Source organism: Leopardus geoffroyi, chromosome B1, assembly GCF_018350155.1.
Source record: "Leopardus geoffroyi isolate Oge1 chromosome B1, O.geoffroyi_Oge1_pat1.0, whole genome shotgun sequence".
Taxonomy (NCBI): Eukaryota; Metazoa; Chordata; class Mammalia; order Carnivora; family Felidae; genus Leopardus; species Leopardus geoffroyi.
The window spans coordinates 185083572-185107798 of record NC_059327.1 but is presented as its reverse complement, the minus strand read 5'-3'; positions in this window follow the sequence as shown (position 1 = coordinate 185107798).

Here is a 24227-nt window from a genome sequence, read left to right as displayed (position 1 = left end):
ATATTCCCAAATTAACCTCTTCAGACATCCATTATCATCAGATTTGCTTGTTCTTTATATAAATGGAATAATTTAGCATGTATTTTTTTTTTGTTTTCATCTGGATTCTTTCACTCAACATTGTACCTATGGGGTTCATCCATATCACTGTGTGTAACAGTAGTTTGTTTTCATTGCTGTATTGCATGCCATTGCACAAATAGATCACCATTTAAAAAAATCTATTCTGGGGCGCCTGGGTGGCGCAGTCGGTTGAGCGTCCGACTTCAACCAGGTCACGATCTCGTGGTCCGTGAGTTCGAGCCCCACGTCGGGCTCTGGGCTGATGGCTCAGAGCCTGGAGCCTGTTTCCGATTCTGTGTCTCCCTCTCTCTCTGCACCTCCCCCGTTCATGCTCTGTCTCTCTCTGTCCCAAAAATAAATAAACGTTGAAAAAAAAAATTAAAAAAAAAAATCTATTCTGATGGGCATTCGGGCTGTTTCCAGTGTGAGGCTCTTATGATTGCAATTGCTGTGAATATTGTGCGTATCTTCTGGTGAACATAAGCATTCATTTCTATTGGTTATATATCTAAGAATTGAATTGCTAGTTCAGAGAATAGGCTTAGATTTAACTTTAGGGGACACTTGCCAATAGTTTTCCAAGGAGCTAAGACCAATTTGCACTAAGCCCACAATGAATGGGAATTCCTGTTGCCCTATATCTTCAAGGACAGATGTTTTGAAGCTTCCCATGTCACCCAGTTTGCAAATCAGGAGACTGAGGCTCAGGGATAATAAATAACCCACCCAAGAGAACATAGCTAGTAAGAGGTGGATCTCCACTAGAACCCAAATATTACTGCAAATTCAGTGTTTCTTATCACACCATGTTGCATACAAAGATACTAAGTAGATGGTATAGGTCATGAGTATCCATGGAATTCTGAGAAAGTTGTGATCAGTGTTGGCATTTCAGCAGAAATGGGACTTGAACTTGGTCTTTAAGGGCAAAAGAAGGCTGAAGGGCCCTGAGCAGAAGAGCAGACTTGGCTAAAGGCAGAAGGAGAATACATATATTGTTATCGTATGTTTGGGGGTTTGTGATGTGAGGTTGCCTCACTCATTTGAGAACTACTAATTTGATAAGTGTCCTTTCTCAGTGACTTGCCTGGGCTTCTTGATTGCTACCATAGTCCTAAAATGCAAAAGTCTCCATTCTTGGCTCAATATACAAACTTCCTCTCACTGAGGAGAAAGCTAGAGTTTAGCTAAGGTCACATAATCTGACTCCCTTTTTAATCACTGTTTGAGTCCATTTGGGTGGCTATAACAAAAACACCATAGCCTGGGTGGCTTAAGCAACAGACATTTGTTCCTTACAAGTCTGAAGACTAGAAATCCAAGATCAAGCGGCCAGCCGGTTTGTTGGGAGTCCTTTTCCTGATTTGCAGACAGGCACCTTCTTGCTGTATTCTTATGTGGTGGAGAGAAGAACCTCTAGTCTTTTCTTTCCTTGTGAGAGCATTAATTTTGTCATGGAGGCTCCAACTTCCTGACCTCATCTGAACCTAATTACCTCTCAAAGGCCCCCACCTCTAAGGGCTCCAACATATGAATTTCGGGGATATAACATGTAATCCGTAGCACTCATTTTTTATTCTGTTCAATGGAACACTATTTGACTCACCTTTATTTTCTTTGTGTTTTGGATGAACAAATCTAGATCTTCCAATAAGATTTTAGTCCCCCTAAGGTCAGGGGCAGGATATCTAAGAATCCCTAGTGCTTTCAGGACACATAGATGATGAAGAGACTGAGTATCCCCTGTGTGGCTCACAGGTTGATGAAGTCACTCTTACTGTCAGCTTACCCACAAGGTCTGATTCCTCCCCTCACAAGTCTATGTATTGCCTGCTCGTGGCTTTTAAATTTCCACACATGAGAAACTTAACAGCTGTTTGGACTCCTGTGATGAACTAATCTAGGTATAATAAAATGTGCCCTTTCTAATTTATTATTTCTCAAAGTTCAGTGTAGTTGGGAAAATTCATAAAACTAATTGTAATTTGTTGTGAGCTGGGAAAGTGTGTCTAGAAGAAAGGTATTAAAATTGCACACAATGTCCACTGAAAACTATAGAAAGCTTATGAAAGAAATTGAAGAAGACACACACAAAAAAATTCCACGCTCATGGATTGGAAGAACAAACATCGTTAAAATGTCGATACTACCCAAAGCCATCTATACCTTCAACGCAATCACTATCAAAATAACACCAGCATTCTTCACAGAGCTTGAACAAATAATCCTAAAATTTGTATGGAACCAGAAAAGACCCCGAATAGCCAAAGCAATCTTGAAATAGAAAACCAAAGCTGGAGGCATCACAATCCTGGACTTCAAGCTGTATTACAAAGCTGTAGTCATCAAGAAAGTAAGGTACTGGCACAAAAACAGACATTCAGATCAATGGAACAGAATAGAGAACCCAGAAACGGACTCACAAACGTATGGCCAACTAACCTTTGACAAAGCAGGAAAGAATATCCAATGGAATAAAGACAGTCTCTTCAGCAAATGGTGCTGGGAAAACTGGACAGCGACATGCAGAAGAGTGAATCTGGACCACTTTCTTACAGCAGACACAAAAATAAACTCAAAATGGATGAAAGACCTCAATATAAAACAGGAAGCCATCAAAATCCTCGAGGAGAAAGCAGGCAAAAACCTCTTTGACCTTGCCCGCAGCAACTTCTTACTCAACATGTCTCTGGAGGCAAGGGAAACAAAAGCAAAAATGAACTACTGGGACCTCATCAAAATAAAAAGCTTCTGCACAGTGAAGGAAACAATTAGCAAAACTAAAAGGCAACTGACAAAATGGGAGAAGATATACATATCTTACACACACACACACACACACACACACACACATACACACAATGGAGTATTACTTGGCAATCAAAAAGAATGAAATCTTGCCATTTGCAACTACATGGATGGAACTGGAGGGTATTATGGTAAGTGAAATTAGTTGGAGAAAGATCAATATCATATGACTTCACTCGTATGAGGAATTTAAGATACAAAACAGATGAACGTAAAGGAAGCGGAGCAAAAATAATTTAAAAAAAACAGGGAGAGGGACAAAAGAGACTCTTAAATATAGAGAACAAACAGAGGGTTGCTGGAGGGATTGTGGGAGGGGGGATGGGCTACATGGGTAAGGGGCATTAAGGAATCTACTTTTGAAATCGTTGCACTATATGCTAACTAACTTGGATGTAAACAAAAAAATAAATTAATTAATCAAAAAAAATTGCACACAATTTCCTCCCAAGTCCTAATTCCTAAATTCTTCTGTGTGCATGGATTACCATCTCCCTTGTTTCTGGCCCTGAACTTCTCTTGGAGATAGATCACAACTTGGCTTCCTGTCCTCTCCTCCTTGAATAGTTGTAGCTTCTCTATTTTTTTAAATCTTTTTTAATTTTATTTTTGAGAGAGAGAGAGAGTGCACAAGTACACGCGAGAGAGGTGGAGGAAAGAGAGAAAGGGAGAAAGAGGATCCAAACCAGGCTCCGAGCTGTCAGTGCAGAGCTCGATGTAGGGCTTGAATGCATGAACAATGAGGTTCACACTCACGAACCATGAGGTTATGACCTGAGCTGAAGTCAGACATTTAACTGACTGAGCCACCCAGGCACCCTTCGTGGCTTCTCTATTTTATGATTGAAGTTCTTTTTGAAAACTGCTGGGAAGGGTCTCCTTGAACTCCTCTGCTCTCTTGGCTGCACATCATCTCTTGGGATCTATTCCTCCTGTGGCTTCCCGGTCGTACTATTTCTCCAGATTCCTGTTGACACATGGATTCCTCTCACCTGACCAAAGTCAGCCTCACTCACACTCACATCCCCTTCAATGCTCTCTTCTTGCCAAGCTTCCCCCACTGCAAGCATAGTGGAGGTGACTCCTCCCTTTCTTCTTTATCTTTGCATAGTTTGAGACCACAGCTTAAAAAAAAAAAAAAAAAGAAAAAGGCTTGATTTATTTAGTCTTGCATTAAATTTACAGAATAACTGAGCAGATACTACATAGAATTCAATGTACCCACCCCACCTCCACACCCACATTCTTCTCTATTATTAACATTTTGCATTAGTTATAATGTGTTACAATTGATGAACCAATACTGATACATTATCATCAACTATAGCCCATCATTTTTGTTAAAGGTCACTCTTGGTGTTGGGCACTTCTGTGGGTTTTGACAAATGTGGTATGACATGTATCCGTCATTATAGTTTCTTAGAGAATAGTTACGCCAATGTAACAATCCCCCCAGACCATAGCCTTCATGAGGCCTTTTTTCCCCCATGGCACTTCATCTCCACCTGACAATACTCTAGAGTTGAATTATTATTATTATTATTATTATTATTATTATTATTTTGTATATTGACTCTTTCCCTTACCCCAACCCTTTCTAGATTGCCAGCTCCATGAAGTGCAGATTTTTATCTATTTTGTCCATTGTTTCATTCCTCAGCTCGTAGACCATTGCCCGCCATATTGTAGGCACTCAGTAGATATTTGTTGAATGATAAATAAATGAATGAATGGATGAGTGACTTAATGACCATTTAGGGCTGAGTGACTTGTTAATCTCTGTGCCCTTTTTTGTGAGTTGTTGAGAGTTTTGTCATACGGCGTGTTAGAATATATTAAAACATTTATGGATTCCTGCCTGTCTGAAAAGGGCCAGGTAGACTCTGATAAAGGTGGAGGTGCCCTGCTACAATAAGTTAATTATACTGCTGAGTATTGGCAGATCTGGGGAGACCTCCGGTGAACTCATGGTCTTTGCTCTGCGTCTTATCCTTTAGACTTGTTTCTCAACCATTGTTTTCATTATTGTCCCCTTAAGTGGCTTTATTAGACACCTTTTCCCACATGCCCATCCGTCTTGGAAATTTTTAACATCACAGCTGATATACCATGTATTCATTTATATACTATATGGATATCTACGCTTAATACATAAAATGAGCAAGATGTGTTTTGCCCGTTTGGGGGTGATGTCACCCTCTGCGAATGGTCTCAACGGTCTCACCGGTGACTCGGAGAGAAGGACAGGGAAAGCATGCTGACGAGACTCAGGTGGAGCAACACAGGAGAGAGGGGGAATATAACAGATGACAGAATCCAGATGCAAAAGTGTTTGGAATCATTAGATCCTCACCAACAAGATTTGAGGATAAACTCCTGCACCCAAGTTCAAAAATTCAATTGCATAGACAGCCTAGGGGAAACCAGCTTGATGGCTTGTATTAACTGAACGAGAATTTCTTTTTCTTGGGAAGTGGCAGATCCACTGTGTTCCCTGCGGCCATGCTGCCTAAGGAGAACGCTGCTCTGTTCTGAGACTGGAGCTAAAAAGGGATCCTACCGAAGTTGAGGGTGTCCTGAGGAAAGTTTCTGAGACTCTGAGCCATTTGGAAATTGTGGCCAGTAAGAGTAATCTCCCCAGACAGGGGAAGGGGAGGCAAAGTGAAGACAGGATGGCTGTGTCTAAGTGCTCTGAGTGTTGATGTTTGGAGGAGGAAGTTGGCTCCTTTGGCCTGATTCCATAATGCATGGCGTGGGCTTAACTGTTTCCCCCTGCTGAGCCCCCACTACCTGTAAACGCGGCCTTAGATGGAAACAGCGTCTTTGCCGATGATCAAGTTCAGATGAGGTCATTAGGGCAGACCCTAATCCAATATGGCCAGTGTCCTTATAAAAAGGGAAATTGGGACACCAAGACAAACAAGCATAGAGGGAAGTTGCCGTGAAGACAGCCATCTACAAGGAATGCCTGAGGCCACCAGAAGCTAGGAGAGAGGCGCAGAACAGATTCTCCTTCACAGCCCTTGCCAGGAACCAGCCCTGCCAACACCCTGGCCTTGGACTTCCAGCCTCCAGAGCTGTGAGACAATAAATTTGTTTAAGCCCCACAGTCTGGGGTACTTTGTTACAGCAAACTTTGAAGAGCAATGTAGGCTCTACGTAGGATCCAAGGGTAGGAAATTTAGGGAAGCAGATTTTAGTTTAATAAAGGCTGCAAATGAGGGGTGCTTGGGTGGTTCAGTCGGTTAAGCATCCAACTCTTTTTTTTTAAATTTTTTTAAAATTAATGTTTATTTTTGAGAGAGAGAGAGAAACAGTGTGAGCTGGGGAGGGGCAGAGAGAGAGAGAGAGGGAGACATAGAATCCAAAGCAGGCTCCAGACTCTGAGGATAGAGCCTGATGTGGGGCTTGAACTCATGAGCTGTGAGATCATGACCCGAGCTGCAGTCGGACACTTAAACCACTGAGCCACCTAGGTGCCCCAAGCATCCAACTCTTGATCTCAACTCAGGTCTTGATCTCAGGGTTGTGAGTTCAGGCCCGGTGCTGGGCTCTACACTGGGTGGCAAGCCTACTTAAGAGAAAAAAGAGTAAAAATGAAAATAAAGGCTGCAAGTGAGAGGGAAATTCATGTAGCTAACTGCTCGCAGTGCCCTCACGCAGGAGTCCTCACCAAGAGCCCCAGAAATAGGTATTATTGGCCTCTCCATTTCATTCATTGGGAGAGGGAGGCTCAAACAGAGAAAGCCACTTGCTTCAATGCGTGAATGTCAGAGCCAGGCTTCAGATTCCACTTCAAAGTCCACAACCTTTCTCTGAAGCCCGGCTGAGTCCGGGAGTTAGAGGAACAAAGGGCACCATGCTGATGAGCTGGGACTTCTAGGGCCAGGGGTGGAGACCTCCGCACAAGGCGGTGCGAGGCGACTGGCACGCACGTCCTGGGCGGGAAGCGAGAGACGATCATGCATCCAGAGTGCCCTGCCACCGCTCTCTTTTCTCCTTTGGTTCTCCTAGGGGCTCTCTGAGACTGATGGGAGTTACCCCATTTTACGAATGAGAAAATCGAGATGCAGAGAAATGACACCATTTGCCAAAAGTCACCACCTAGCGAGTGGAGACCCAGAGCTCTGGTCTGCCCAAGTGCAGAGTCCTTGCTCTGTCTATGCCGCCCGCTCTCACCGGGCCGGAGGGCAGGGGCCATCCTCCTTGGCTCTGACTCGCCCCAGGCGCTCTGTCCTGTCATTGAGAATAAATTATGTCCCTGCCTGGAGGAATGTTTGCTCATCTTTCTCAACGTGGCTCCCTAAGCTCCTGATACCCAAATGTCTCGCTACTTTGTGTGTTCTACTTCGTTCCAGAGGAGTGACCGTGATCCGTGGCTTTACGAAATGCTGAGACTGTGTAGCACCAGAGTTAAGGCTGTGGCTTTGGACCCAGGCTGCCTGGGCTTGAAGCCTAGCTCTGCCTTTCATGAGCTCTCTCTGCCCCTGGGCAAGTTGTTTAACTTCTCTGTGCCTCAGCCTCCTCCCCTGCTAAGTATGCTGATGGTGCCCACCCCATCAAGTTCTTGTGCGGATTAAGTGCAGTCTCACATATAAGGCATCGGAAGTAGCATCGGGCCGTGCCAAGCCGTCAGCGTTAGCCGTTATTATTATTTTTCTTTGTGAATGCCTCACATGCCTCAGTTGGCTCCTGATTTGAGCTCGTTCACAGGACTGCATTTCCCGCAGTAACAATAAAGCAGACAAATTGGAGGCCCCCCCAAAAAAACATGCAAAAAAAAAAAAACCACAACTTATTAGAAGGGAAGGACACTTTAGAAGTCAGAATCCACATAAATGAAACAGCTCTTGTTTATTTTCTCCCTGTGGAGTGTTTTGTCTTGGGCTTTCAAGAGGCATCTACAGTAATTTGCAGTTCCAGTTGGTGGTAAATCCTTAAAGGACTATTGTCTTCTGTCAGCTGGTTTCCAGAAGACACAAATAAAGAAAACATCCCCCAGGATGACAGGACCCTTTGTGCCTTTTTATTTGTGTTGCCTCTTTGGCTCAGTTGTGGGCAGGACCCAGCAAGTAGGCAACATTTAATTTGCTGTAGGGACCCTGAAGGACCTTAACACTTTGGGGGAGAATTACTCCAGATAGTCTTAGCGGGAGGAACAAGTGATCACAGAAGGCTTTCTCAGAGTCTCAGGAAACAGCTTTTGTAATTCTGAAGCTCGCTCCGCCTGTCATGTTCTTCCTCACTTTGGATTAACCTGGGGTCACCGAGCATGAGCTACAGAATGTGAGCCCTGGTTCTATCGTCCACAAAAGGGAATCACAAGATCCAGTGATTTCACCAACTCAGCATTCCCCTCTTCTTTACAGGAGGGTGGTTTGGGCAGGGGTGGGGGGTGGTGAAGACTTTGCAGGGAGCAAAATTACCTGGGAAAGGCAACTTGAAGTCACCAACACTTGAGTGCAAGACAGTGCATTTTATTGCCCTGCTACTACTGGTCCAGAAAAAGATGGCGAAGCAGAAACTTCCAATTGTGAGGCTGTGTCCAAGGGGTTAAGGGCATGGCTGGAACCCTGGGAGCAAGCAGGTATCTCTGGGAAGATAAGAGATGGCTTCGAGGAAGAAGAGATTCTTGATCCTAGTCTTAATCTATTAATAGAAATTAACCAGGTGAAGAAGGAGAAAGAGAAAGTAGAGGCTGGTTGAATGACCATCTTCTGCAAAGGCTGGGGAATCGAGGACCCTAAAAGTCCAAAATGCCCTTCATTGGATCCAGGGGTGAATTTCTAGAATTCAAAGCCCGATCTCTCTCTCTGGGGGTTAGGGAAAGTTGACGGCAGAGGTAATGAAGGGGAATGTTTAATTTTCTTTTTCCTGGTGAGCCTCTCACAGTAAAACAGATAGCGTATGCTTGTGTAGACACATTTACAAATACACAACGTCTTCCAAACCCCTGAAGAGTGTCTTATGAAACTCTCCACTTTCTAGATCAGGATCACTTGGAGACCAGTAGGTAAGCTGGTCAGGGTCTTAGGCATGTGTCTGCAGACACATGTAACACCAGAGCCTCCCCTTTGTGCCATGGCGCTCTGATTTATCTCGGTTCTCTCAGGAGGAGAGAGAGAGAGCTGGACAAGAGGAGAAACAGGATCCAAGAACAGGGAAGGTCACATGAGGGTTTGGTCACATGAGGTCACATGAGCAAAGCCAAGGAGGTGGGAGTTTCACCCTGCCAGGATCCTCCCCTCCACTCAGCTCCAGGAACCGGATCCATGCAATCCTTGTGGTCACACTGCAGAGCTCCACTACCACCAGAGCCTGAGACTGGCTCTGATTTGCTTCCTAGATTTTTCTGGACCCATCTATATTCCCGCCCGGAGCCCCCCTTCGCCACTGGTGCTAGACAGGACTCCTTCATAGTCAAGATGCGGAAACTGAAAAGCCAGTTAGGACAGTGGCGACACAAAATAGGCACTCAGTGAATATCATCCCTGAGACTGGGCAATCGTGGTGGAATCGGCCATTGGTGAGGCTCGGTCATGACACGCAGGGCACGATCTGAGATACCGGAGAAACGCTTCTTGGCATGGAACACATGGGACATTGCAGCCGGTTAGGTGGTGGGTCTGGAGATCAGGATGTCTGACCTATTCATGGGGTCCCCTTAGACAATCCCTCTCTGCACCTCAGCCTTCCCACCATGAAAGCAAGGGCTCTGTGATTCATAATGCACCTCCCACTTCTGTCCACCTGTGACTCCATAAATCACCCAGATTCATTCGGAGGTGAGTGGATTTCATTGTGCACAGGTCATGTTGCAGATTTATTTGTGTGTGAGGAGAGTCGCATGCCCAGACAGGGCGGGGTGTGGAGAGTTAGTTCCCAGAGACAATGGCTACACATCAGGATCGTGATAGTTCTCTTGCCAGGGGAACTGGACTCACCTAGGCAAGTTCAGCGATAATGTGCTATCTTTGAGTTTCGATTTCTCTGATGGAAAAGGTGGCCTCGCTGGGCACAGTTACCCAAATTGCACCCCTGAAATGGCCAGTCAAGGTTCTCCTTTTGGATCATTTACGGCTGACCATGTTTATTGCTGCTAAGTTTAACTTCACATTGGACAAGTTCTGTAACGTGCCCACCACGTCGGAAAATGGCAGGAAAGCAGGCCACTGAGGCCAAATGTTCGGACCTTCTTCTGTCTCTTTTCACAGGTACAGGCAATGGAGACACAGAAGTGAGCATTTGTGTCAAACTATCTGAGCGATAACTATTTAACAACTTAATAGCTTATTTTGATTATTTGTTATCAGAAGGGTGGAGTGATTTAACACAGTCACCAGAGGCAAGTTCTTTGGGTTGAAATCCTGACTCTGCCAACTCCCAGCCTGCATGACCTGGAGGCAGGCCCTTAACCTCACTGCCTTATCTGAAACATGAGAATCATAAAGTCCCCACGGTTTTGAGAGGGTTAAATGAGCTAACCCAGTTAAGGCACTTAGAACGGTATTCAAAAAACATTAGTCATTGTCCTTATTATCTGTGCTGTGTGAGGACTTGTGGCCACTTATAAAGGTTAACTCAGTATAGGTCCTGTTCTCCAGAAGTCACAAGAAATAGTTGCTGCAGACATTCTCTCCTTCTAGGGTGGTCCTACAGAGACAAAACAGGAGGTACTGTGGGGTGCCAACCTCCCACCTTCCGACAGAAGGGGGTCCCTGAAGGACAGCAGTTTTGGAAAATGTAGTAAGATTTGTTTTTTAAACCGAGGCATCACCTGCATGTAGTAAAGTGCATACATAGAGTTATACCCATGGAACCATCACCATGATCGAAATGTCTACATTTACCATCGTCTGTAAGATTCTTGCCCGCCTCATCCCTGGCAGGAAGCCACCCCTCCAGGTACTCTCCACACTGACTTCTAATAACATGTATTAGTTTTTCCTACGCATGAGCATCATAAAAATGAAATCGCACTTGTGGTGCGCTGGGAAGTGTTTGACAACAGGCTTTCCAACATTGGTAACTATAATAAAATAATAACGATGATGGTGAAGCCTGATTTGTAGCTTTTGTCAATTTCCCTGGCAATCCCCACCACTAATTTGAAGCTATCGAGGTGAGGTCATTGAACACTGAGTTGAGAATAGATGTACAGCTGTACACAGTTACGTGGTATTTCCATCATACAGACACAATGGATGTAAACTGTCTCAAAAGCATAGATGATAGTAAAAATGTAGTAAAAGAATTATAAAAGAAAGATTTGAAAATTTACTACCTTTGTTTTACTTTTATTTTTAGTTTATTTATTTATTTTGAGAGAAAGAGAGACCGTGTGAGTGGGGGGAGTGGCAGAGAGAGAGCGAGAGCGAGAGCAAGAGAGAGAGAGAGAATCTAAAGCAGGCTCCATGTTGTCAGTGCAGATCCCGATGAAGGGCTTGATCTCACAAACCGTGAAATCATGACCTGAGCCGAAATCGGGAGTCGAACGCTTAACTGACTGAGCCACCCAGGCACCCCTACTACCTTTGTTTTTTAAATTTAATTTACTCATTGTAAGTTTATATAATTCAATTTTTAAGAAGGCTGAATTTGACAATTGGCTTGCAAAATTCCTGAAAATATAACAATCAGTCCTCATGAGCGATGGCAGGCTGTCTCCGGCACCCTACTGAACCATACGCTGTAGTAATCCTTTGTGTCTGACTTCTTTCGCTCAGCATGATGTCCGAGTTTCATCCTGGTCAATCTGTGTGTCAGTCATTTGTGTGTGTGTGTTGCTGTGTAGAGTTCCATTGCATAGATACACCGCAATTTATTTTTCATTTTCTTGTCGATGGTTATTGGGTTACTTCCTGTGTTTTGCTAATAATTAGTAAGCTGTCATGATCATTCATGTACATAAATTTTAGCAGACATGTGCTCTCATGTCTCTTGTATATGTACCCAGGAATGGATTTGGTTCGTCTCTAGTAGTTTATGCCAAACAGTTTTATTGGTAGTTGAACCAGTTTACCCTTCCATCTGCAATGTCTGAGAGTTTCTTCGCTCTGCTTCCTTGTCAACACTAGGTACTGTCAGCCTTAAAACTTTAGCCCTTCTGGGGATGCCTGGGTGGCTCAGTTGGTTGAGCGTCTGACTTTGGCTCAGGTCATGATCTCACAGTGTGTGGGTTCGAGGCCCATGTCGGGCTCTGTGCTCACATCTCAGAGCCTAAAGCCTGCTTCGGATTCTGTGTTTCCCTTTCTGTCTCTCTGCCCCTTCCCTGTTCGTGCTCTGTCTCTCTCTTTCTCAAAAAATAAATAAATTAAATAAATACATACATACATACATACATACATACATACATACATAAATAAATAAAAGTTAAAAATTTTTAATGAATAAAAAAATAAATCTTTAGCCCATCTGGTAGATGTGTAAGTATTATCTCATAATGGTTTTAATTTGTATTTCCCTGATAAGTAATGACATTGAGTTGTTATTGGGTTTTGATTGCTGTTTTTTTCCCTCCATTTCAGAGGTAGAAATTCATTTTTAGAAATTGTTCCTGAGATTACTGGTGATCTTATTCAGCTTTGCCAGAGGGACTGGTTGCTATTCTGGAATTAGGGAGTGAAGGTTGGGTGCTGTGAACACTGTGGCTGTCATCAAAGGGGCTATTTGTGACCAGAGTGACAGATCCTTAAGGCCAAACTAGAGTGGCTCTTGATGGTTCATGAAACCCCTCAGAGTAGCCTCCAAAAGCTGTCCCCGGGCCACAGAGTGCTGACTGGAAGGCATAAGGGATTTAGAACCAGAAGACCTGAAATTCAGGTTCTACTGCCCTCTTTTAGCCACAGGACGTTGGGGGGGGGTCATATAACCTCCCAATCCTCAATTTGTTCATGAGTTACTTTGGAAAAGAGCTATTGAGGAGCCTCAAAGAAACAGAGAAAAGCACTATAAAACAATGAATGGACCCTGTTAATTCCAATGTCAGCTCTGGGGGTCAACAGGAGACAGGCAGTGGTCTCCTTAGGGATGCTGGAGCTCGTTCTCAGGGCTTCCTCAGGGCACCAGCACACACTGGGAGATGCTTAGCTGGGTTTTATACAGTGAGCCCTCATTCCCTAGTTCTACACCTTAACTAAGGGAAATACCAAGGCAGGAAGAAAGCTGACTTTAGTGGTACTTCCTAGAAGTCTCTTTTGTCAAGTCTATTCAAGGGACAGGCAAATGGCATGATGTTGTACAATGGAAACCAGGCCCCAGGGAGTCAGGATGTCCACAGAAGATGTGGAAGGAGAGGGTGACCTGTGGTTTCTGAACACACTGTGACCCACAGAAAGATGAACTTTCTTTTATCAGAGGGCTGATTTTGTCAAGTGCTCGATAACAATGGAAAGTTTGACATATTTTCTGATTCTGAGAATCATGAATCTGGGGCACCCGGGTGGATCAGTTGGTTAAGCGTCCAACTTTGGCTCAGGTCATGATCTCACAGTGTGTGAGTTCGAACCCCGCATCCAGCTCTCTGCTGTCAACACAGAGGCTGCTTCAGATCCTCTGCCCTCCCCTCTCTCTGCCCTTTGCCTGCTTGTGTGTGCATGCTCTCTCTCTCTGATAAAAGGGAATCCTGATAGATCTCTCTCTCTCTCTCTGATAAAAATCATGAATTCTAGTTGAAGGAAATGTAGGAAGCGCAAGTAAGTATAGAAAAGAAAAAATATTGTCTCTAATTCCAACCCTCCATGTCAATTATTGTTAACGTTGTACGTGAACTTATTTTTTCCACTTAGCGTTATATATGCCGTTTGTAACTCCTTAATATCATGTTTTTGATGGTTGCATTGCATTACATTTTGTGGATATATAAAAATTTTATGTCTAAAACATTATATATCCATTTGTAGATATATGAAAATTTATTTAACCACAAAATGCTGGTCTCTATCTGCCCTCTACTTAATATTTTCTGGATACTTTAAGATTTACTAATCTTGCACAGATTATTGTGCTTTAGGAAGAAGGTGCCAGAAGTTGCCTACTCATCCTTTTTTGATCTTTATATCTCCCACCATTAACATGACTGTCTCCCCAGCAGTTGTTTACGGACAAAGAAGTGACTCTCGAAGTAAACAGGGAGAAAAACAAAAGTCCCAAGGTGGGACTATACGTTCCTAAAATACATAATAATGTTAATTCATTATCCCTTTTAGAAATCCCAATTAGAAATAATTGAATGAGTGATATTCAATTATTTCTAATTCATTCATCATTCCACATTTTTTAGAGTCAGACATATCTCTGTTCTTGACTTAGTTTTGCCATTTATCACCTGGGAGACCTCATGCCAGTGACCTAGGTTTTCTTGGTTTCTTTTCTCCAATCTACAAAATGGGTTACACTGCCTCTCAAGGTTGTTATGAGGATTAAACCCAATAAAGTACATGAGGTATCTTTTCCTTTCTGACCCTTGAGCTGCCTCTCTGGTCGAGCACTGTAGCAAACTCTAGTGAGTTGTGCACCCAGGGGTCTATAAAGTCAGTTTTGCTGATGAACAGTGGGAGACATGGAGAACTTGACTGGTGTAAAGCTGGGTCACTCATAAAATCAGAGCTAGCGGCACAAGAACTCGGTCTTTGTTCTTTTCGATAGCCTAAAGTGCCTCTTGTAGGTTGTTTGTCTGGTGGAGTTCAGAAGGTCGTGCAAATATTTCTGACTCCTCACCATGCACTTGTGTGGGAGAGGTCGGACATAATTTGAATTTCAGCGCTACACTTAGCAAAATGACACTTGAGATTCTGATTTTTTTCCCCTGTAACTTTCCCAGTGTTGCTTGAGATTTTATTTTATCTGTTTCTTTCTGATTCTTTCCAGTACGTTTCTGGAAGAATGAAGGATAAAGCCCCTTTTGAAGTCTCCAACACTAATGATGTCACCTAAGTGACTTCCATGGGCCATTAGGCAGCCGGTCAGGAACATTTATGTCCTTGCTACCAGCAGGATATGGAATATGGGGGAAGGAGGAGCCATTCTCTCCTGCTGGTCTGACACTCATTAATACGTTAGAAACAGAGGAGGCATTGTTAACTGCAGCTCCCATCTGAGGCACAGGCTTCTTAGAAAGATTAATGTTCTTTGCAATATGAGAAAAGGGACAAAAAACAAACCACCTAGCCCTTCTAGGAAAGAAGCCAAGGGTGTGCCTTGTTCACCTCCTTGCCCCCTGCTCCTTCTATTTCTGCTACTCTCTTTGAAAAAGGATTTCTCCATTTCTAACACAAATAATACTCCATCGTCCAGGACACTTCAGTGATTGCATTTCCTTTGTGCATGGATGCTTTTGACAACCCAGAGACAGTGGGGAAATGGATGCCAAGCAATCCCCATCACCTTCTGCATGGTGGAATCAAGACTGCCTCTACTTCCTCACTTCATTACTCATCCTTGGCCCTTGGGCCTCCATTGAGCCTGTTCCTGCCAAGTTCACAACGTCAATAGACCCTCTGGTCACATTGCTGCCCTCATCCTATCTGCTGTCCCCCTAGCCCTTGGTGCCTTTGACCGTTCCCTCCTTCCTGAAAAGCTCCCCTCCTTAGGCCTCCTGGTCAGTGAATATTCCTCCCTTCTCTTGCACTTTTGGCAGATCTTCTCACTGTCCTTTGTGAGTTGTTCTTTCGTCTGCCCATTATTTAATGCTTTTAAAAGCTTACTTATTTATTTTGAGAGAGACAGAGAGAGAGTGTGTGTGTGCATGAGCGGGGGAGGGATAGAGAGAGAAAGAGAGAGAGAACCCCAAGCAGGATCCGTACTGTCAGCACAGAGCCTGACCTGAGGCTTGGTCCCACAAACCATGAGATCGTGATCTAAGCCGAAATCAAGAGTCAGGTGCTTAACCGACTGAGCCACCCAGGCACCCCTGTCTGCCTATTCTTTAAATTAGTGGTTTTCAAAAAAATTTTTTTGCAGTGACATTTTTTTTTTTTAGCAAATGATATTTTAAGCCCAATATGAAAAAAAAAAAACAAAAACAAAACAAAACGCCCCAGAAAACCATAGGTGCTGTGGTTGAAATAGGAGGGGTTGGTGGTACAGGGGGAGCACTTTTCCCTCCCCAGCTCCTCTCCCAGAGGCTCTGAGGGCACCTCTCCAGATCCTAGGGCTCTGAGAGGCACAGTTTGCAAACCACCACCTTAGCTGTTGAGGTTCTACATGGTTCTGACTTGGCCTCTTCATGTCTTCCTCCACTGCTCTACCTGGATGGCCTCATCCTTCCTTGAAGTAACGGTTACTATCCTTCCTCAAATGTGGTGTGAGTGGAGCAGTAAACAAAACCCTATTCTTCCCTCAGTGCTTCTTGCAAACGATTAAGAAATGAGAAACAGGGAACAGAGAGCAAAAAGTCAGCTTTATTACTGACCAGGCTGTTGAGAGACCATGGCTTTAAACCTGTAGCCAAATGGGCTTGCTATCCTTTCCAGAGTTGACTTGCCCACCAGCCCTATGCTGCAGTAGACATTGCAAGCATTTCTGCCTGGCTGGAGAACAGCCCAGAAGGCATGTATCCTCCAGTATGCTTACTCCACCACAGTAGCTAGATGGGTGATGTCCCCAAAGCACCAATGAAAAAGTAACTCCTCCTCCCATGGGAAGAGGCAGGAAGGGACGAGGATAGAGACCAGGAACATTATGCTCCACCAACAGGTGGTTCCATTCCCTGAGGTGCTTTGTAATCATTGGGGTGCTAAGGCATTTAATGGATGGGGCCAGTGGTGATAGGCATCACACTACATAGAACAATCGTGCACATTAAGGAACGCTCCTTAGTCTGCCATGAACTTCAAAGGTCCCACCAGACATTAATATAGGTGAATGATGGTTCTAATTATCTGCATGTAGAACATAACTCTGTTTTTATATAATGAAAACACTTTTTGCAGTTTTTATTTATTTATTTTTATTGAAGGTGGCACAGTTTTGATAAACATTTTACACTGACTCTCCCAGAGAAGTACATACCGCGAGAATTGACTGTTGATTATAATTCCGTGGATTGAGAACTTATTGGAGGGTTGTTAGTGTTTCAGAAGATTATGTCACTGATGATAATGACTCCTGCAGTATTTTCATCACTGTACAATGCAACATTGTCATTGTCATTGTCACCACTGTATTGGCACTCTCCGTAGCTGTTGCATTCACTGTGTTTCCACATAAGGGTGGAAAGGACTGCTTCCTTTTTGCTACTAGTAAACTTGTGCCTCTAAATTTACATATTGAAATGCATTTTATTAAAATTACCTTTCTTTTCTCTCTTACATTACAGTTGGGGTAGTATAATAATTAAAAAAAATTTTTTTTTTTCCTGAGGTGCCTGGCTGGTTCAGTCAATAAAGCATGTGACTCTTAATGTCAGGGTTGTGAATTCGAGCCCCACCTTGGGTGTAGGGATTACTTAAAAATAAAATGTTTATTTTATTTTATTTTATTTTATTTTATTTTATTTTATTTTATTTATTTAAAAAATCTTTAAAAATATACATATTTTTTTCTTAGGCAGATTGTATTGCCTATGCTTTTCATTTCACGATAGCAAAGGTACTGCTGCATACTAGTTTTTAATTTTTGTAAATGTCTTATTTATTTTTGAGAGAGACAGAACATGAGCGGGGGAGGGGCAGAGAGAGAGGGAGACGCAGAATCTGAAGCAGGCTCCAGGCACTGAGCTGTCAGCACAGAGCCCGACGCGGGGCTCGAACTCAGAAACCGCCAGATTGTGACCTGAGCTCAAGTGGGACGCTTAACCAACTGAGCCACCCAGCTGCCCCTGCTGCAAAATAGTTCTTTTAAAAATGAGGCATGAGTGTGACACTGTCATAGGGGAGGACCCTCATGGACATGTGAAGTCAAAACATGGAGTCCTCTCCCACGGTGATTTTTAAAAAGTCAGGATTTCTGGGCCCCATCCCAGGCCTGCTGAATCAAAGCCCTCAGGGGAAGACCAAGTTTCTTCCAATGCTTAGAGGTCCCTCTAGAATGTGGCTTCTGCCTATTTCTTCACCATGCTATGCTCCAGGCTGCCTCAGATGCAGGCAGTTCTCTGTAGGTACCACACTGTCTCTTTTCTCTCAGGCTCTGCCCTCCCTATGCTTTCTTTACTTTTCCAGAAACTTCCCTGACACCCCAGTAAGAGTCCCTCATTTGAGCATTTGAGCATTGCTCATCCTGAACTGGATTCTCTGTTCTCAGCCTTTGCCGCTAGATCTTAAGTTCTGCCAGGGTGAAGGTCATATACTTTTGGTCTTTGTAATCCTAATGCCTGGCCCAGGTGTGAGCATACAGGAAGCATCTCTTCCCTTGATGCCCTGGACAGGGATTTGGATCAACATCTTCACACCAAAACAAACAGTGTTTATTTTAAAAGCCATAAATCTCTGCCCATCGGGCATTAATGGGGACAAATGGTGGAATAACTCATCAAAAGTAAAACAAAGGTCTCAGGGAGAAGGAACTCTTTCATCCCGAGATTATCTTGCAAGACAGTGTCTGTTATTCTTTAGTGTCTCTGCCAGAAAATCAATCACTAAATTATTCATTGAGTCAAATCAGGTCCTTTTGAAAGCAATCTTCATGGCATGTAAACCTTTATCAAAACTGACATGATTCCTGATATCAGAGCAGATTAGTGTTTATAATTTAATGCTTAATCTGTCCAAAAAATACGATGATGAAGAGGATGTCACCGCTTTCTGGACACCAAGGTAATCAAAGGCCTTGACTGGTTTTATTCTCTCATTACCTTATCAAGTGAATAAAACTTGAAAGCAATAAAAAGGGACTCATGAAACCATGTTCCTTTTGGTTTACATTTCTAATCCCTTAATTACCGGTTTAACTGCCTCTCCTGACTTCCTTCTGGATGATAGGTTACAGTCCTTGATGACTGGAAGGAGCTGGAAGGACACTGGAAGGAGCCTGTGAGGGTATCTTTACCAGTAAGTCAGAGCAGGTGGGTTAAAGGACACGAAAGTGAAGTTAGCATACCTGAGTTCTGACCTCAAGTCATTGAAAGGCCTCTCCAAAGCTCTTCTTGAACCTTGTTGTCTTCATGGTAAGATAGGAATGAGAATTCCCACTTGGTAGAGTTGTTTTGAGGACTGAATGAACGATGAATGAATGACCCCTGAAACCAAGGAGATACACAATAAAGGTCAGCCACCTCCCCATGAGGACAGATGCCACTGTGCTTTATTCTCTCCTCCTCCACAAGCATTATTATCTTCGGCCTGAGACCCAGTAGAACATCTCATTTCTTCTTCGAATTAGATCTCCTGGTTGGAATTTGAGTCCTCCTCAGAAAATCTCTAGGGTGGTAACCGCATAGTTATTCTACTGGGATTAGGGAGATTTGGGAGTTTAATAAAAACCACGCATATGACTCAAAGGGTGGCAGGGCCAGGGTGAGATTTTCTTTATCAAAACTTGCAATTTTGGAAGAAATTCAGCTTCATCTTTCACAAAGACTCCAACCCTCTTTACGGAGAGAACCTGACTCTGCAATTCACCAAGCCTCAAAGCACTCTGTTAGCTTTTTGGTTGGCTAGGATTAACCCAGTGCCATAGACCAGGATGACAGCTCTTCCCTGTGGATTATCAGCAACATGAGGACAGGGACCATGTCTATCTCTATATTTCAGTATCCCCTAAGACAGTGCTTTGTGCCTAGTAGGTGTGACTGTCAAATGAACGAGTGAATATATCTCACCCATTCATGGAATTCTAGTATTGAAACTGACTTGCTCCTTAGGTTACATCATCAGTGGTTTTATACCCCGCCCCCCCCCCCAATGCTTCCTATAGTCCAGACAATTTTTTCACGTGTTAACTTGATGATGGTTGGTAAAACTACTGTATTTTGGTAGCCATCTACTTACAGAGCCCAGTTCACTTTTGCCTTAGTGTATCTCACAGATCACCCTTGAGGAGACAGCTAGAGGAGATGTGGGACAATGTGTGCTGGTGAGAAAGTCAATTAAATCCCCAGTGAAAAGAATTTAATGGCTTGCAGTAATTCTGAGGTCTGAGAGAAAAGTCTTAAGTCTCTTCCTTCCTGAAGCCAACACTTGCTTTTCCAACCTTCTCAACGCTTTTGTGATGAGTGTTGTTGTTGTTCTTAACGCTGAGGTTCCTAGTGAAATACTGGCCATTCAGATAACTGTTTAAAGCACTTACTTTAGTAAATGAGAAAATCTGAGAAATGTCTCGTTTTGTGTTAATTTTACCAGATTTATACCTTGGGAAGACATTGGGTGCAAATGGAATAGTTAGGGAATCAGATATATAGCGGCTGGAACACCTTACATTATTACCAGCTCTAAATTACTGTGACTGTTTTCAACTGGAATACTATAGGAAAATCTCAGTTAGCTGGGCATCAGCCTTTTGGGGACTTCAAGTAATTTGATAAAACACAACACATAACAAAACCAAATTCCCGGGGGGGTGGGTAGGTGTGCTCTATGCTCCATGCACGTTTGTCCTACATTTTACATATTACTATCATGAATATCTACTTATAGCATTAAATAATGAGATGTGAGCTGAGCCAGGGTGGTCTTGAGGCTCTGCAATTTCTGTGATGATGGAAATGTTCTAAACCTGCACTCTCCTTGGGGCACCTGGGTGGCTCAGTCGGTTAAGTGTTTGACTCTTGATTTTGGCTCAGGTCATGATTTCACTTGCGGAATCAAACCCTGTGTCAGGCTCTGTGCCGACAGCTTGGAACCTGCTTGGGATTCTCTCACTCCCCCCACTCTCTGTCTCTCCCACACTTGCCCCCTCTCTCTCTGAAAACTAGATAAACATTTAAAAAACTAATAAATACGACTGCACAGCCCAATACGGTAGTCACCTGTAGCTACTGAGCGCTTGAAATGTGGCTAGTGTGACTGAGGAAATCAATTTTCAATTAAATGACATTGAAATTTGAATGTAGGTGTAATTTGATGATTGGAAAGCCCAATTCTATAGTATTTTGAGTCAAAAAAACTTTATTATGAAATATTTTGAACATTCAGAAAAGTACAGAGTCTTCTTATAAACCACCAACTAGGTTAAATACATAGTTAACATTTTGCTGTATATGCTTCAGATAATTGTAAAGAAGTAAGATATTAAAGATGCAGTTAAAGTTTTTTTTTTTTTTTTTTTGCAGCTTTCTCTTTTCTCCTTCTTTCATTCCCAGAAGCATGTACAGTAAAACCTTGGATTGTGAGTAAATTGTTTTGCGAGTGTTCCGCAAGATGATCAAACATTGCTAATAAATTTCAACTTGATAAAAGAGCGATGTCTTGCAATACAAGTTGTACATGATGCTGAACATCACATGGTCCCAACTGAGCCAATGGTTCTCTCTCTCTCTCTCTCTCTCTCTCTCTCGCTGCGGGATTGTGGGTGATCGTCTCCCATGCTTGGATGCTTGGTCTCAGGTCGCGGTATTTGGCAGATATCAGTGATTTTTCATAACGTTGGAAGATGCCCACAATAGGCACTAGTGTATTTTTTTGGTCACTTCAAAGCACCTATGGACAGTCCTTTGCTTTTCTATACAAGAGTAAGCTTAGGAATGCTTTGCTTCATTCTAGGTCAGTCTGCCTGCAGATACAGACTCTTTCCTCTGCTGCCTTATTGCCTGTGTATGACAAGAGTTTATTAACATGGTAGTGAGGTCAACATCCATGCAAGCATATACAATGGCCCCTATGCAGAAAAAGGTTGAAAAGAAAGGCGGTAAGAAGAAGGAGATGATTACAGTGGAAGTTAGGAAGGAAATCATCGAGAAGTATGAACGAGGTGTGCGCGTGGCCGAAATTGCAAGATTTTATAAGAGGTCCATGTCTGCATCTTGTCTGCAGAGGAGGAGGAGAAAAAGGCAGAGGAATCCCTCGCTTCAAATGAAATTAGGGAGAAGTGTAAAATGTGGGAAACAGTGCAAAATTTTGTAGAAGAGCTATTGCTAAGGCTGTAGAAGTGCGAGTGATGAATCTGTTTAATGACAATGCAATGTCACATTTCTGTGAAATCCTCAAAAGGAGGCAAAAGCAAGTATCATTGGATATGTTCCTTGTTAAAGTCGCACCAAAAGGAAAAGATTCCATTGAGCCAATAGATAGCAATGATTCCGTTAGTGACAGTGAAAGTCGTCCTACACAGTAACCCTCCTCTCTCTTGTCTCCCTCACACCAGCCACGGAGGTTTTCAAAGGTAAGTGCAGGTTAATTTGTTTATTTTTCTTTATATTTTCTTTATTATTTTATATTACATTATAAGCATTATATTACATTACATTATATTACATAATACATTATATTACATTACATTATATGCATATATTACAATATATGCATTATATTACGGTAGTGTAATAATTTTGATATGAATACTTTTGGTTTGTGGAACAAATCATCTGAGTTTGCATTATTTCTTATGGGGAAATTTGCTTTGATATACAAGTGCTTTGGATTACAAGCATGTATCCAGAACGAGTTATGCTCACAAACCAAAGTTTTACTGTTTTCGTCCCATCCATGTTTTCGTCATTTCATTATTTATAAACAATAAGTAGCATTGTTTGAGTGTTTAAGCAAATTAAATAAATGGCATTATACCATATACGTATCATTCTGAAACTTGTTTTTTAAAATGTATTAATATATTTGGGGGCCCTGTCCACATTGCTATATAAAAACCAATTTTACATATGTCAATTTTATTCATTTTAAACTATTCTGGAGAGTTCCAACTTATAAATACACTGCAATGTATCTATCTATTATCCTAAGGATGGTAAATTGTTGTTTCCACTTTTTTTTGTTACACTCAATGCTGTGATGAACCTCCTAGTATATTTTCTCCTGCACCTCCACAGTCATTTATATGTGAACTTGGTTTTACTAGATTATTTGCTTCTCCACTCACCTCTTTCCCTTTTACCTATTTAGAAGTTATATATTCGATTTCTATTCATTTCATGGTTAATTATTAGCATGTGTGATTGAAAGTTTAGATCTAGTCAATATCTTTATCATTTTCTCAAACAATACAAGGAACTAAGAATACTTTACCTAAACCCTCTCCCATCTTCTATATTATTGATGGGTAATATTTTGGCTCTACCTTTTTAGAAAACTCCCTGTTGGTCATCATCATTGTAACTCCAATTTTACATTCGGCATTATTTAGATTTCTCAACTTTTTCATCAGTTTCTTGGCTTACCATTGCTTATTGAATCCCACTCCTTCCTTCTAGGTTGAGTTTCTTTCTTGCTGAGATATCACCTTTGGTATTACTTTTAGTAAGGGAATGTTACAGTAAATTATCTTAGACTTTTATGTCCAAAAAAATCTTTACCTACTCACTCCTGCATACTGATTTGGCCTGGACCTCTAATAGTATCTCCTGGGGTCTCTCTCCCTTCTCTGGAACTCCTATGAAATGTATGCTGAGTCTTTTCATTCTATATTATGCATCTCTTAATTGCTTTCATATTTCTCACCACCCAGCTGTGAGCTGCATTCTGGATGATTTCCTCAAATCTACCGTAGAGTTCATTAGTTCTCTCTCCAGATGCATGTCCATTGAATTTTTAATTTTAATGACACTATTTTTTTTTATTTCTAGAAGTTCAGTTGAATTCTTTTTAACAATTTTACAGCCCCTCCCTTAGTGTTGTGTTCTTTTGTTTTCTTTCTTACTTTAATGCATTTTATTCCTTTATATTATTGCGTGTTCACATTACATGATTTTAAGGTCTCTTTGAGATTGCTTTATATCTATAGTTCTTGTTCTGAATTTTTCTGCATTTGTTGTGCTTGCTGGTTTTCTCTCCCAGAAATTATTTACTCCATGAGATAAGTAATTTTTTATCATGAGCTCATCTTCAGTGGGAATGGTTTTTGATAAAAAATACGTAGTACTTGGTCAGGACCCTGTAGATTCCAGGCCTGTTTTATGTAAATTTCTAAGAATGGGTTCTTGTGCTTTATTCGTAGTGTGAATTCTGATCAGGTGCCTGTCAAAGATGCAGGTTGAAGTTCTGCTTTCTTTGGATTGGTTCTTTTACCTTCCCTGTCCCTGAAAGATGGTCAAATTCCTTTTTTCATCGTTGGCCAATGAAAGGACCTTCTGTTGCCTGTTTCAGAGACAGAGAGGTTTCGTGACTCCCAACTTTAGGCAGGAGGGGGCTCAGTTCCAGCCTCCACTTCTCACAGGTTGAGATTCTGGGTAGTTGTTTCAACGCCAGTGTCTGGAACCTGGTTCCAATACCCACATAGACTCTTTCCTTTTAGCCCCTTCTTTCTGCTCC